At 40.1% G+C, this 12548-nt stretch overlaps 1 protein-coding gene across 7 annotated transcripts in view; it reads right to left on the bottom strand.

Annotated features, from left to right (window-relative positions):
* The window catches only part of OSBPL1A (oxysterol binding protein like 1A), a 141279-nt gene that overhangs the window by 54083 nt on the left and 74648 nt on the right, over positions 1-12548 (bottom strand). Inside the window, exon 1 of one of the 7 annotated variants that reach the window (XM_084620930.1) lies at positions 4265-4296. The exons of the other annotated variants lie outside the window; for them this stretch is intronic. The gene's annotated coding sequence lies outside the window, so the exon portion shown is untranslated. Of the gene's footprint in view, positions 1-4264; positions 4297-12548 lie in introns of those variants that run through there. 7 annotated transcript variants of the gene reach the window in all.

The raw sequence follows: 12548 nt of genomic DNA, 5'->3' as shown, positions 1-12548 counted from the left end.
TTCCCCTGCTACCGCCTTTCCCTCATTTCCTTCTCAGGGTCCCCTTCGTATCCCCCTTCGCAGCCCTCCCAGTTCTCACACGCAGTTAACTGAAACAGCATTGGAGCAGTTATAGTGACTCAGTTTCAGCTTATATTGTAAGCAAGAACTGCTTATGTACCAACATTAACTAAAATTATAAATAATCATAATTTTATACATGTAATTTACTTGCCTCCATGCTTTTTGCAGACTTTCTGCATCAATCTCTGCTTAAACAACGAAAGCTGATTAGGTCAGTTTCACTTTTGTTTATTGCCAAGTTCACTTTCAGCATCATTGTGCTACAATCTTTGGGTCTCAAACAAGGTAGCATGTTTGTTTAAAGTCAGCTGTGCCCACAATTTATAAAAAGATTCAATGCAACACTTCACTTGGGGGTATTTTAACAAAATGTACGTTAGTTTCCTTAAATTTCGCCAGTTGAATAGCAAGACTTAAGTTCTTAGGTAGGTGAAATGCTAAAGTTGCAACTTTACCCATGGAAAAAGTGTTAGAAAGACATCTGAATACTTATTATAAAAGATTGCAAACTAAAATGTAGCCTCCGGTCTTTACCACAAGATAGTGATAAAGGGTAAAAATTTCAAAATGCATCCAAGTCCCATTTTCAAAAGTGATTTCGGCTCCTAAGTGCCTGTGTCAAATAAAACTTAAACAGCCCTTTTGAAAACTATCAAAAGTAATTAACTAAAGTGAATAAAATCCAGGAAGTCTCAACTAGAATGTTGTATTGTGAGAAGATTCCAGCAGCACCAAAGGATGACAGTTTGAGGAACAGTAGGTGCCATATGTGCTCCAAAACCAAGCCCAGTAATTGAGTTTCTTTTCTTTCACTGGTAGAGTCAGAATCTTAAAACAGCTCTTCTACAATCCTTTAGTCTGCTTGGTCATTCATGGAATGTTACTCATAATTGTGTAATGAGTACCATGCCCCAAAAGTGAATTCTCCTTTCTCAAAAATAGCCAGCTTTGCAGCAATAATGGTCTTCTTCCATAAATTGCCAGGCTTCACAGCTGCTGAACACTTATCCAAATACTTAAAGCTCCTAATACCTAAATAAAGAGTTTCTCCCTTGTGGTCCTTGTAGCATTAGACAGCAGCTAAAGTAAACAAAGTGAGGAAAAAATTAGACTATTCAAGTCAATGTGACTGGAAGTTGAAAATTGAATTCCTTTGTTTTAAAAGTTAACTCAGAGGGAAAGGGAAGAAAAAAAAATCTAATTTAAGATAAAATATGGGCCCCAATCTTATAAGTTTATTAAAGTGGGCAGATACCTATGTCCACGCAGAGCCCCAGAATTTAAAGAAGTCCACCAGTTTGGAGCTCAGTGCAGGACAGGAGACTAAATGAGCAAGTCTTAAAGAGGAAGGATGACTTTCAATGAAAGAAGTTTCCAAAAAGCAGCTGAAACTCCATAGGACCTACATCCTATTTTAAAGTGAAAAAATTGGTTCTCCTTCCACTTTTAGCCTCTGATTCTTTTACTCTAATTGCAGTTCCCTTGTATGGCCTCCACATAATCTATATAAATGCAACCACCAATGGAAGATAAACTTCTTTGAAGCCTAACAGCCCTTCCCCCAAGTAAAAAATGCAATGTGTTTATTGGACCATTCATGCTCAGTGCTATTTTATTTTCTTCCCACTTGCTAATGACCAGGCATATTCTTTACTTCTCTTCTACAAGAGCACTTCCAGTGCGCCAACATTCACAAATCCACCTTGCGATAAGCTGCTTGCAAAGACAGGCAGGCTACTTTTCTTCAGAACTAAATGGGCCTGGTCCCCGATTCTACCAGCAGGAGTTAGAACACTGCTCTAAGGCAAGCCACTCCCTTCCACTACATTCATTAAGTTCTTGCATATTTAAAAAAAACAAAACTCAACAAAACATAAAGCAACTGATTTTTCAATCATTTTGAACTCTAGCCTTCTGTAACGAAAGACTGCTTCGGTTCAAGTCTTACAAAATTGCCCATTTGCTATGTTGTGAATTTTGGACTGAGTTTTGTGACCCATTTTTGAGTGGAATGCAAATACAAAATACTGGCTGAGGATCAATGAAAGTAAGTGGACACTAATGACCATCCCTTTCCCCATCAAAGTCTTCAAAAAAAAAAAAAAAGAGTCTGAAGAAGTGTCCCAATAAGTACTGATGAAGCAGCAGAAAAGCAAGGCAATTTAGAGTTACTTTCCCACTACAGCATCTTCAGGGCCAAAGGCATTCCCACCCCCTGCCTCTCCAAGATTTATAAATAAGATTCTATTGGATATTACTAGCATTTCATTCAACTAGATTTGCAGACAGACAAGGGAACATACTCAGCATGACAGTTTCCAGAGGAGTTTCCTTGTATTTATTTGTATCATTCTGTTTTGTGCAGTCTCATTCGCTTCCCTTCCACCTTTTGTTTTAGAGCAGTAAGAACAAGTTCAGTAGCTGCTTTTAATGTAATCTCACATTGGGATTGAAATGTTATCGATCTCAGTGTGTGCACAGTTCTGGAAACCCAGTCCAAGTACTAGAGCAATGTATCCCTACCATGCATTCCATTCATAATCTCTGTAAAGCGCAGTTTGTGCTAGAGTTGTAGCAGATCAAGAATACAGATTTCAACTATTTCCACTGTTGAATTATGAGAGTTTTGAGATCAGCGAGATGGGTTTAAGACAAGTTAACTATTTCAGTTAGGCTTTCTGTATTATGATATGGGGGTACAAGATTACAGTAACAGTTTGTAAATTTGATAGTTTCAACTAGTAACAATTAATCCATCTAGTTATCTCAGAAAGAATGACAATGATTTTACCTGTGAGACTATGAACTGCACTACTCTGTCACTGCAATTTTTGTTAAAGTTTAATACCTACATGGTCTTCAGTTACATGGGTCAATAGGGCAGGGACCATCTTTTTATTCTGCGTTTGTACAGTGCCTAGTAAGCGCATTCCTCATCCATGACTGGGCTCCTAGATGCTATAGTAATACAAATAATAAATATACATACACCCATACCCACTGGGACAGCATAAGAACTCCAGTTACTAAACAGAAAATTCTGCAGCCTTCATTAGACTAAGTTCAAATTACAGCTGTAAGTGTGAAAAGGAAAGCTGCTGGGCCACAAAGACATTTTCCTTGAAACCTGCTGGTATTTAGAGCAGTTTGGATTAGACTGCTCTAATACAGTGCTCATCTTCCAATTCATATCATATATCCCAATTCAATACAGCCAATGCCTTATGTGGTATTTTATTTTCTAAGTTAATTTAAACTGAGGTCCATTAACAATGGCATATTCCAAAAACAGGCAGAATCATACCACTGATCTTTGGGACTTCAGTGCCACAAATACATGGGATCATATAAGTGGCATGCTAGCACAGCTGCAAGCAGCCCTACGGAAGTACTGCATATCAACCAAGGCTTGAGGCAGCTGGAGAGGATGGACAGAGATGGGAAGGAAGAAATCTAGACTTGTCAGGAAAGAGAACTAGGCCAGCCGCTGTCAAAGATGGAGATGTGTAAAATAAAGTTTAAAAAAAAGAGCAAGACTTAATTTTTTGGCATTTCTGAAATATTACCTGTCTTTATGGAGTCAAGAGGGCAACATGGCTCATTTAATTTCGCTTTCTGAAAGAACACAATCTTAGACAAGTTAATAGAAGCTCTACATTTGGACATTCTGAATTGTGAAGGATCTTCTTCCTTCCCAAACATATTTCCCTAGAATTATCTGTAGTAATGCCCAGCTTCAAAAAGCACATTATTATATTGTACTTTTCCAGGTATTCGTTGTCCAATCTTGTTTAGCAGTCTACCTAAAGTAGTACAGTCTACCATGACAGAACTTCTAGGTTCTCCGCTTATCTCTGCCACTTACTCATTGTGCTAGCTTGGGAAGAGTCTTTCAACTTTTCTTTCAGAGACAGTGTAAAAATACCCATCCTATAGCTGAGCCTTCATGTTTGTAACACACTTTAAAAGGCACTACAGAATGGCACATTAGTATAACAAAAAGATTGAAGCAGCTCCACAGCCAGACAGTATTCCTTCAAAGGACCCCCTGGGCAAGAGTACCATTTCAGTACTAAGCCTCCATCAGCCAGAAAAAAAAAAATTGAGCCATCAAGGTAATTGTGTCTTCAGTTTCTCTTGAGATCTCAAAAAAAAAAAAAATCTAGCAGTAAGAAATCGAGTGTCTTTTGGGAATACTTACTTACTACAGAGGGTAGATAACCCATGAGCACAGGAAAATTACTGCCCACTCAGCAAATGCTCTGTAACAAACACAAAAAGAGTAAGTTTTTGATCGCTGCTCAAATGCTACTTATTAGAGTCAGGTCACAATTGAAAAAAAAAAGATAGGCTGCAAAATGGTGATGGAATGGCACAATTAAGGTTTGAGATCATGGAGCACCATGACTAGAAGCAACATTACACACCAGTGGATTACCAGCTTTCCGATGGAGGTACAGAATCAGTTTCTAGTTCTGGAGAAGTTCTGGTCTTTAAAACAGGTTGCTTGTTCTTTGGGTCAGCAGTTCTTTCTGGCACAAGACCCAGGCTTTATGGAAAATCTCAGAGGTTGGAACAACAGTGCTGAATCCATGTCCACCCACCACCAGGCTTTAGGAAAAAAAAAGTTTTTTTTTTGTTTTTTTGTTTTTTTTAAAAACTCCCTTTCCTCAATCTTCCCACCTTTAATCAATTTTGCCCTGTTGTCCACTTCAAGACTAGTTCTGATCATCAGCCCTTCAACTTGCAAGTTCTGCATTTCACCCTACTGCTGTTTGAGGAATACTATTAATTTACCAAAAAACAAGTATTCCAATATACTGCATGCTATAATGGATAAGACCAACCCTTTGGACACACAATGTAAGGTGAAATGTCTCTAGTTTCATTTTTTTATAACAAAGATTAATATTCTTTTGTTACTCATGCTAAAAATTTATTTTAAATGTAATTCACCATATTTAGAACTGCTCATATATGGTTTTTAAGAAAGAAGCTTTTCTTTAGTTTCCCATTAAAAGCCAAAGTTTTCGCAGAAGACGTTTACCAAAATCAGAACCATCTTCCAGAATGAAAGTTCTTGCAGAAAATTTTTATTTTGATCTACAAAGCTAGTCTTTATTTTAAAGCATTGCAGCCAGCTCCAGTCATATGCATCATGAACTTATGTAAAGCTACCAATACAGGGAGCAGTAGGAATCAAAATAGGGGATTCTTTGACTTGTGATATTTAGCATTAAATATAAGATGACCACTGAGGAAAGTTTAAGAGTAAAGTTTAAGTCCGCCTTCAACCATAGAGCGATGTCTGAAACATGCACACAACTGTATGTTCCGTACAAAAAACAAACCCACACAACCGCTACAATGTGGCTCATTGTTTCCCTCGTGCCAGTTTCTCCCTGCATAGTCCAATTATTTTGGTCACTATCAGTTTGAACCAGCGTTGAGTAATTTATCATTCTATTACTTACAGCTTCCACATTTAATATTTGGTGTTACTTGCATCTATGCAGTTCTAGCTGTCTGTTCAAACCTAAAAAGTTCAGCTACATCTAGTGATTGACGTCTTTCAGTATCTTCCCCATTGATAAAATTATCGGAACCTTCCCAACATCCTCTGAGCAGCACAACTGTAAATATGTGGAGATTTCAAAGACGGCACAGAGTCCTTTCTTATTAACTAACATGTTTCTGAACATTAAGAGTCACATAAAGGTGCCCTGCAAAGTCAGTGGCATGATGAAGTGCTTTTAGATTTTCTACTGCATAAGTACATGACAGAGAAAGTTTGGTCTAGGTGTCTGCTGAAATGAAAGCTGAAGCCAGTTGTTACATATACAGCAGGATGCAGTTATAAATTTATACTGCAGGTACTCCTGGTTTTAAGCATAAGTTTGAGTTTCAGTAAAAGCAACTATTCTGGCAGATAACAGAATCATAGAATGAAGACTTATCAGTGTAACAGTTTACATGGCATAGCAGAATTCATGGAGTATTAAGAGTCTTCCAGTACTGAAAAATACACTTTGAGAAAGCTTTCACCAACTTATTGCTTTAAATGGTAGCTTTCTCATAAGCTATCCCACTAACAATAAGGAAGATTACAAACCATCACATTGTGGCCTCACTCTGTCAAAGAAAGACAGCAAGAGCCTTTACTGACTCCAGTAAGTCCTCCTTGTAGCTTTTAGTAAACATTTTTTTCTTAAAACCATTACTGTCATGTCGGTATAAACCAGTGTATTGAAACGTGGAGCCAAAATTGTCGTAATCCATCATGCTTTGTTGCAATAATCAGTTCTTGCTCAGAGAGATGCCTGCTCAACTCTGATAACATTTACTGTTTACTCATTTCAGAGAGAAATTTATAGAAAGAATAGTTGTGTGTCACTAACAAGTGACTTATGCTGCTACTAATGGGTACACTTCGAAAACACAAAACAAGATGTTGGGTGATTAATCAAGGAGGTAAGCTGAGCACATTGACGACAGGTAAAATGTTACAGAGACTGTATTACAAAAGCGCATCTTGGTCTGCATCATGGAAATATGGCCGATCGATACCATAGGCTCAGGGTTAGCTCACCACATCATGCCCAGGATACTTTAGTCAATACAACTAGGAAAACTCATTAGGCAAGGATGATACTCCTTTCCCTTCCTGGCTCAAATGCAGGAAATACTCACTTCAAATCGAAAGTTTCTTCAGTACATCCACCTAATCTGTAAATCCAAAAAACTAATCCAGGAATCCTGACAATCTACATCACCTCAGCCTGATCCAAAGCTCACTGAAGACACCACAAGCTTCACGTGGAAGAAACACACAGGCGATAAATTTCACAAGACTCTCACTGGAGATTTGCCCCACTAGGCAGCTGACACTTCTGAAACAAAGCCCCAAAGTTTCCTGCAGGAACTCTCCACAGCCTTGCAAACAGCCTTTCTATATGCAGTCTGCTATACCCTGACCTGGAATTCAAGAACCAACCCCTTCCCTTGTGGGGTTCATTTCCTTTCCCAGGTGGATAAGGTCTCTCCAATTGTAAACAAGCTACCACCGTGGCCCACCCCAGCAGTTTAAAGTAACCCTACTAAGTCCTAAAGTTTATAGAAAAAGGTCTAAAAGACACCAGAGTGCTCTCAATCACTGCACCTACCATTATGCTGATAAACCACTTTTGCCCAGAAATTGCAAGAGGCTCAGATTGGGGCCAAGATGCATCTCAGTCAGCTTGCTATCAATCTGAATAAAACTGAGGTGATAATGGTGTGTTTAGGGAGGCACCTAGAGGATTTGACTGAGGTTAGTTAGCATCGCTCCTTCAACTGAGGCCACATTTATGGCCAAAATTCACCATTTAGGGGACTGGTGTATTCCTAGTTTCTAGATTATCAATATTTCAGTGACCAAGATTTTCCCCTCACCCTCATTTATCTCTGGAAAGGAGACTGACCATTCCTCTTGGACATGGACCTTGCTATCATAATCCCTACTTTTCACATTTATACTTGACTACTGCAATATGTTCTACTGCAACTTCTGAACAGGTTTAAGTTAGTACAAAATACCAACTGTGTTTTGAACTGCATAGCCCTCTGGGAGCTTGTGACCACACTGCTCCACAATCTGAACTGGTTGCAATTCATGTATTTGTTTTGAACTAAAAAAAAGTCATATGGCCTGGGACCATTCTCTCCTTGCAAGATCCTATTTCAGTTAATATCAGCAAGAGTACTGGAACTCCTCTGGTATACAAGAGGGAGCTGCTATCAGCAGGACATTTTCCAAGAAGGTTCTGTGACTGAAATTCACCCCAACCATCCCTGCAGGAGTAATACACCCCGTAGTCTGTTGAGAGCCAGGGCGAAGCAAAGGCCATCTTTCCAGAAAGCCTCTGGGAAGGCTGAAATAGCTTGGGTTAGGAAACTGATTTGTTTCATGTTTTCTGGCCTTGCAGTTGTATTTAGGGGAAGAACTGCTGTTTTGATTCTACAGTGGTTTTTGCATTGTATTTCTAATCAACAGTATGGGTGTCAAGTCTGGGATAGGAACTCTTGCATGCTTATCAAAGTCAAATAAATAATCACACAGACCCTTTTCAGAAGGTTTGTTTTTTTTTAATTAGAGATTTGCAGTGGGTACACATGTAGCCATGTCCCCCTTCAGAGTATTTTTGCACTTGCCTTTTATTTAGATGACTGAGTTGCTGGAGGAGAGGTTCAGCAATATACAAAAACTCTAATCTGGGGTTAAAACCAGTGATAGAAGATGCCAAAATAGTGCATTCTTCCCCCATTCTATTTACTCCAGTCTTTTTAGTCACATACTGATTAGCCAAAACACTAAGACTCATTCAAAATGAATCAATTTTGTCCATTTCCAATTAGTATTTTATTGCTATGCTATTTTGAGTTGAACTGAAATCAATACGGTTGGTGCTCAGCTACACAGTACCTTTGCCAAAAATCTTTGTACATCACTTATGCCAGCACATCTTTGGGAAGTAGTGTTTTGTTTTCGCGTAACTTGCTGCAGAACCAGAAGCGAGTTAAAAAAAAGCAAAAAGCAGCCCTTACAAAATGAGACCCCCTTCCTTCAGCACACTACACCCATGAATAACCTCATGCATCAAACAGTAGCATCAGTGGAACTGTTCACATGCATAAGATTACATGTTAAGCATTAAACAAGGTCAAAGGTCATAAGCTTTAAAAGATTTTCAGTGATGGTAGGGTGAATGAAAGGGATGCCTGTGAGAATGAAATGTTAATTTTTACCCACAAAAGGTGTAAGATCTAAAAAAAAATCCCTTGACATTGCACCTTTTAAACTGGTAACATTTCCTTTCTGATTTTAAGATTTTGTAAGTTTAACAAAATAAAAGGAGCGTTAAGAACAAGCTATATTTCCCTTAATACATTTAAATTTTCAAAATATCAACGACTGCAGTTATCAGAAACATTTTCCCCTTTCGTCCCTGATGAAAATGAAATAGTTCTGTCCACTTATTTCAACATTACTTGTTGATGCTTTTCCTGTCCAGGCAGCTATCAGGTTCTTTTGCTGATTTTGACTAACTCCTCCACCCACAAAGAAAGAAAAGGAAAAAAAATGCTTCTGCACAGTGATTTGAGCATCATTACTAGAGATGTGTTTAAAGTTTTAGAGTAAATGGCGCAAGACTGGCTGCTTTCAATGACATCCTACCTGTAAATTTAGTTCTCAGCACTGCAAGTTCCAGATTCTGAAGCCTCATTAATTACTTATGAAGGCTGGCCAATGTTATAAAAACTGTTCCGTAGCCAATGTTGCACATTTCTTAATCTTTTATAGAAGTGTGTGTTTGAAAACATTTAGTTTGAGGCTTTATTTCCATGGTACAACTTGCTGGTTTTATTATATATCTTTGGTAATTGGGGAAGTCTTAAGAAAGATCACGTACCATGAGCCAACTGACCATTTATCATACTCCCAGATATTCCATATAGTCCATCCTACAGCTACTCTGTAGGATGGAGTTGTTCCCCATGAACTCGTGTGGATGTGGGAGATGGTGTTTTTTGGGGGGAGAAGGAGGGACAGCTCTGGGATGGTTTTTTACAGTCCAAACAGTCAGCTCGTTACTTGCATGAAATTTCCATTGAAGCCACTAGGCATAAAGTTTGGCTCTTAACCTACGTGAGGCCATTAGATCTGGAAGACGTAAGAGCATTCAAAGAAAGAACATTTATAGTTGTATCCCTACTGTGATATTTCGTTTGCACCATTCAGATAATCAATTTTCACTCTAGTTTCTAGTCAGTTTCACCTAGTAGATATATTTGAACAAACACCCAAAAAGCTTCAATTAGAGATTAGCTGCAATTTTAACAGAAGAATTTCTACTGGATAAGTGCCACACCATATAATTACCTCCACAAAAGTCATGCCTGTTGGCAGTCTAAGTAGACAGGAAACGGTTGGTGGACATGGAGACTGAATTACTCCTTAGCTAAAGAGGTGGCCCTTGTAAGGTCAGGGTGGAGCACATGAGCAGAAGGGTGTGAGGAAGCCTGCACTGTTATATCTGTTTGTAATGGAGAAATTCTGTCTCCAGAGCTGTCAAACCAACAGTTGTCATCAGCACTATGTTGAGTAAGAGAGCCAACTGCATTTGTGAGTACTCAAATACAACAGATAAAGCTAAGTTTACAGTGGGAATGCTCTTCTTACCCTTGCTGTCCAGGATATTCATGACAAAATGTGAATACGCTAATATTTTAAGACAAAACCTTCAGGTCATTGCTCATTTGCAGCCATATTCTGCCCTCAATTTTCACACAACGTAAGTGACACTTTGTTTGTAGATTGCTGATCGGCTCTGCCCATGTAACAATGCCGTCATCCACCCTTTTGGTGCAAGACCAAAAAACATTTATTCACAGAAGTGTATGACTTAGTTTAAATCTTTTAACAAGCAAATTAAATAAAGAGTGGCATAAGTGCCCTTTACCCACATAGCTTTTACAATTTACTGAAAGGTATTGTGACGGGGCAAGGCCAGATGGCTATAGAAAAGTAGTGGGAGATAGATATATTAGCTCCAGGCTAAACAAATACCTGGGGCCAATTAAGAACTTTCCAGAAGGCAGGGAGAAGGCTAGGTTGATTGGGACACTTGAAGCCAATCAAGGGCTGGCTGAAACTAGTTAAAAGCCTCCCAGTTTGTCAGGTGGGTGTGCATGTCAGGAGCTGTGGGAGGAAGTTGTGCTGTTGGAGAGACTGAGTAGTACACACCATATCAGGCACAAGGAAAGAGGCCCTGAGGTAAGGGTGAAGTGGAGCTTGAGGAAGTGAGGACTGCTATGGGGGAAGTAGCCCAGGGAATTGTACATGTCATGTTTTTAAAAGATCAGCTACCATAGCTGATACTATTAGGGTCCCTGGGCTGGAGCCCGGAGTAGAGGGTGGGCCCGGGCTCCCCCACACCTTTGCCCCGATTAATCACTGAGACTGGGAGACAGACTGTGCAAGGAAGGATAACTTCTCCTCACCTCCCTCGCTGGCTTATGATGAAAATGGCTCAGACTGACCCTTGTCTCTAGAGAGAGAAGGGTTAGGTGGAGGGTCACAGTGAGCCTCTGAGGCTAGCGAAATCCGCCAGGAAACGCAGGACCCACGGTGGCAAGGACAGAGCTTTGTCACAATATCTGGCTGTTAGAAATATATAAAAATATGTTTTATGAGGGTGATGTGCACAAACTAAAATAGCGATTTTCAGAATTTACGCAGTTCTATCATTTGTGAGTAATCTAGTATTCACCAGCTATGCCATTAACAATACCTGCAATGACTCAAATCAGAATTAAAAAATATAGTTCTCAGAAGACAAGGTAATAATTTGGAAAGGCACAACAGTAATATTTAGAACCACATTTTAAGATATAAAAGACTTAAAGTTTAGTCATATTCCAGCTGTAACAAAAAAGTTACCAAGTGCACACTGCAGGAACTTGAGCTAAAGCAGACAACAGGCCAAATTCTGCACTGATTTGCACCTTGTGCAATGCTATAGGCTTTGCCAGGGTTAAATTGAATACTTAAGTCCACACAGTGGTTGTGTGTGAAGAGGCAAGCTGGAGGTCACAGAGACTGAAAGGCCCACTTTTTGAAGTCCAGCAAAGTTCTGACATGCCTTTTCCTGATTGCCCAGCTTGGCACCCACACTTAACAGCTTTCTACTGTTGCGTGCAACTGCCCAGCAACCATGCCGGCCGGCTGCGCATGCCAGACATGCTCTGGCTTGGAGTAGACAGGAGATGATGGATTTCCTGGGCCTGTGACGAAGAGCTGTGCTTGTACAGCCTCTATGGATGAGCCGTACAAGCAGATTCCACAGGGGAGGCAGGAGAAGGGGTATGACAGGGACAAGCAGCAATGCCACATGAAAGCAAAGGAACTGTGGCAGGCATAGCAGAAGGCCAGGGAGGCCCAAAGTCAGCCCACTGTAAAAGCATCAGGTCTGTAACTTAGCAAAGAGCTGCATGCCACACTTGGCAAAGACCCCACTGCCACCCCGCAGAGCACTGTGGATACCTCTGAGGAGCCCAAGCCACAGGCCCTTGGTGTGAACAGCAAGGATGAGGGACATCCAACCTGGGAGTCCAGCTATGGTGCGAGCCAGGATCCATTTGAGACTCCACTGCAGCCCAGTCAGTCAAGCATGGGGTAGCCCAATGCAGGGGAAGGAATCTCAGGTAAGCGTGTAACTGCATTTCCCATTACAATGATGTACTAATGGCACCCCCACCTTTACAGGGCACAGCTATCAACTCTTCATTAAACGTATTCATTCTAGAAGAGGTAGCAGTACAACCAAGAGAGGTAGAGAGTTATCTGCTTTTCATATCCCTGCAGAGTCAGGCTAGAGGGGCCATCCAGAGCAGTTTATGCACACAGGGATGTCCACTGAAGTCTCCTGAGACATCTTGATGAAACC

The sequence above is a fragment of the Lepidochelys olivacea genome, assembly GCF_965140295.1.
Source record: "Lepidochelys olivacea isolate rLepOli2 genome assembly, chromosome: 2".
Lineage (NCBI taxonomy): Eukaryota > Metazoa > Chordata > Testudines > Cheloniidae > Lepidochelys > Lepidochelys olivacea.
Note: the sequence above shows the minus strand (reverse complement) of the source record. Positions and strands in the feature narration are given on the sequence as shown.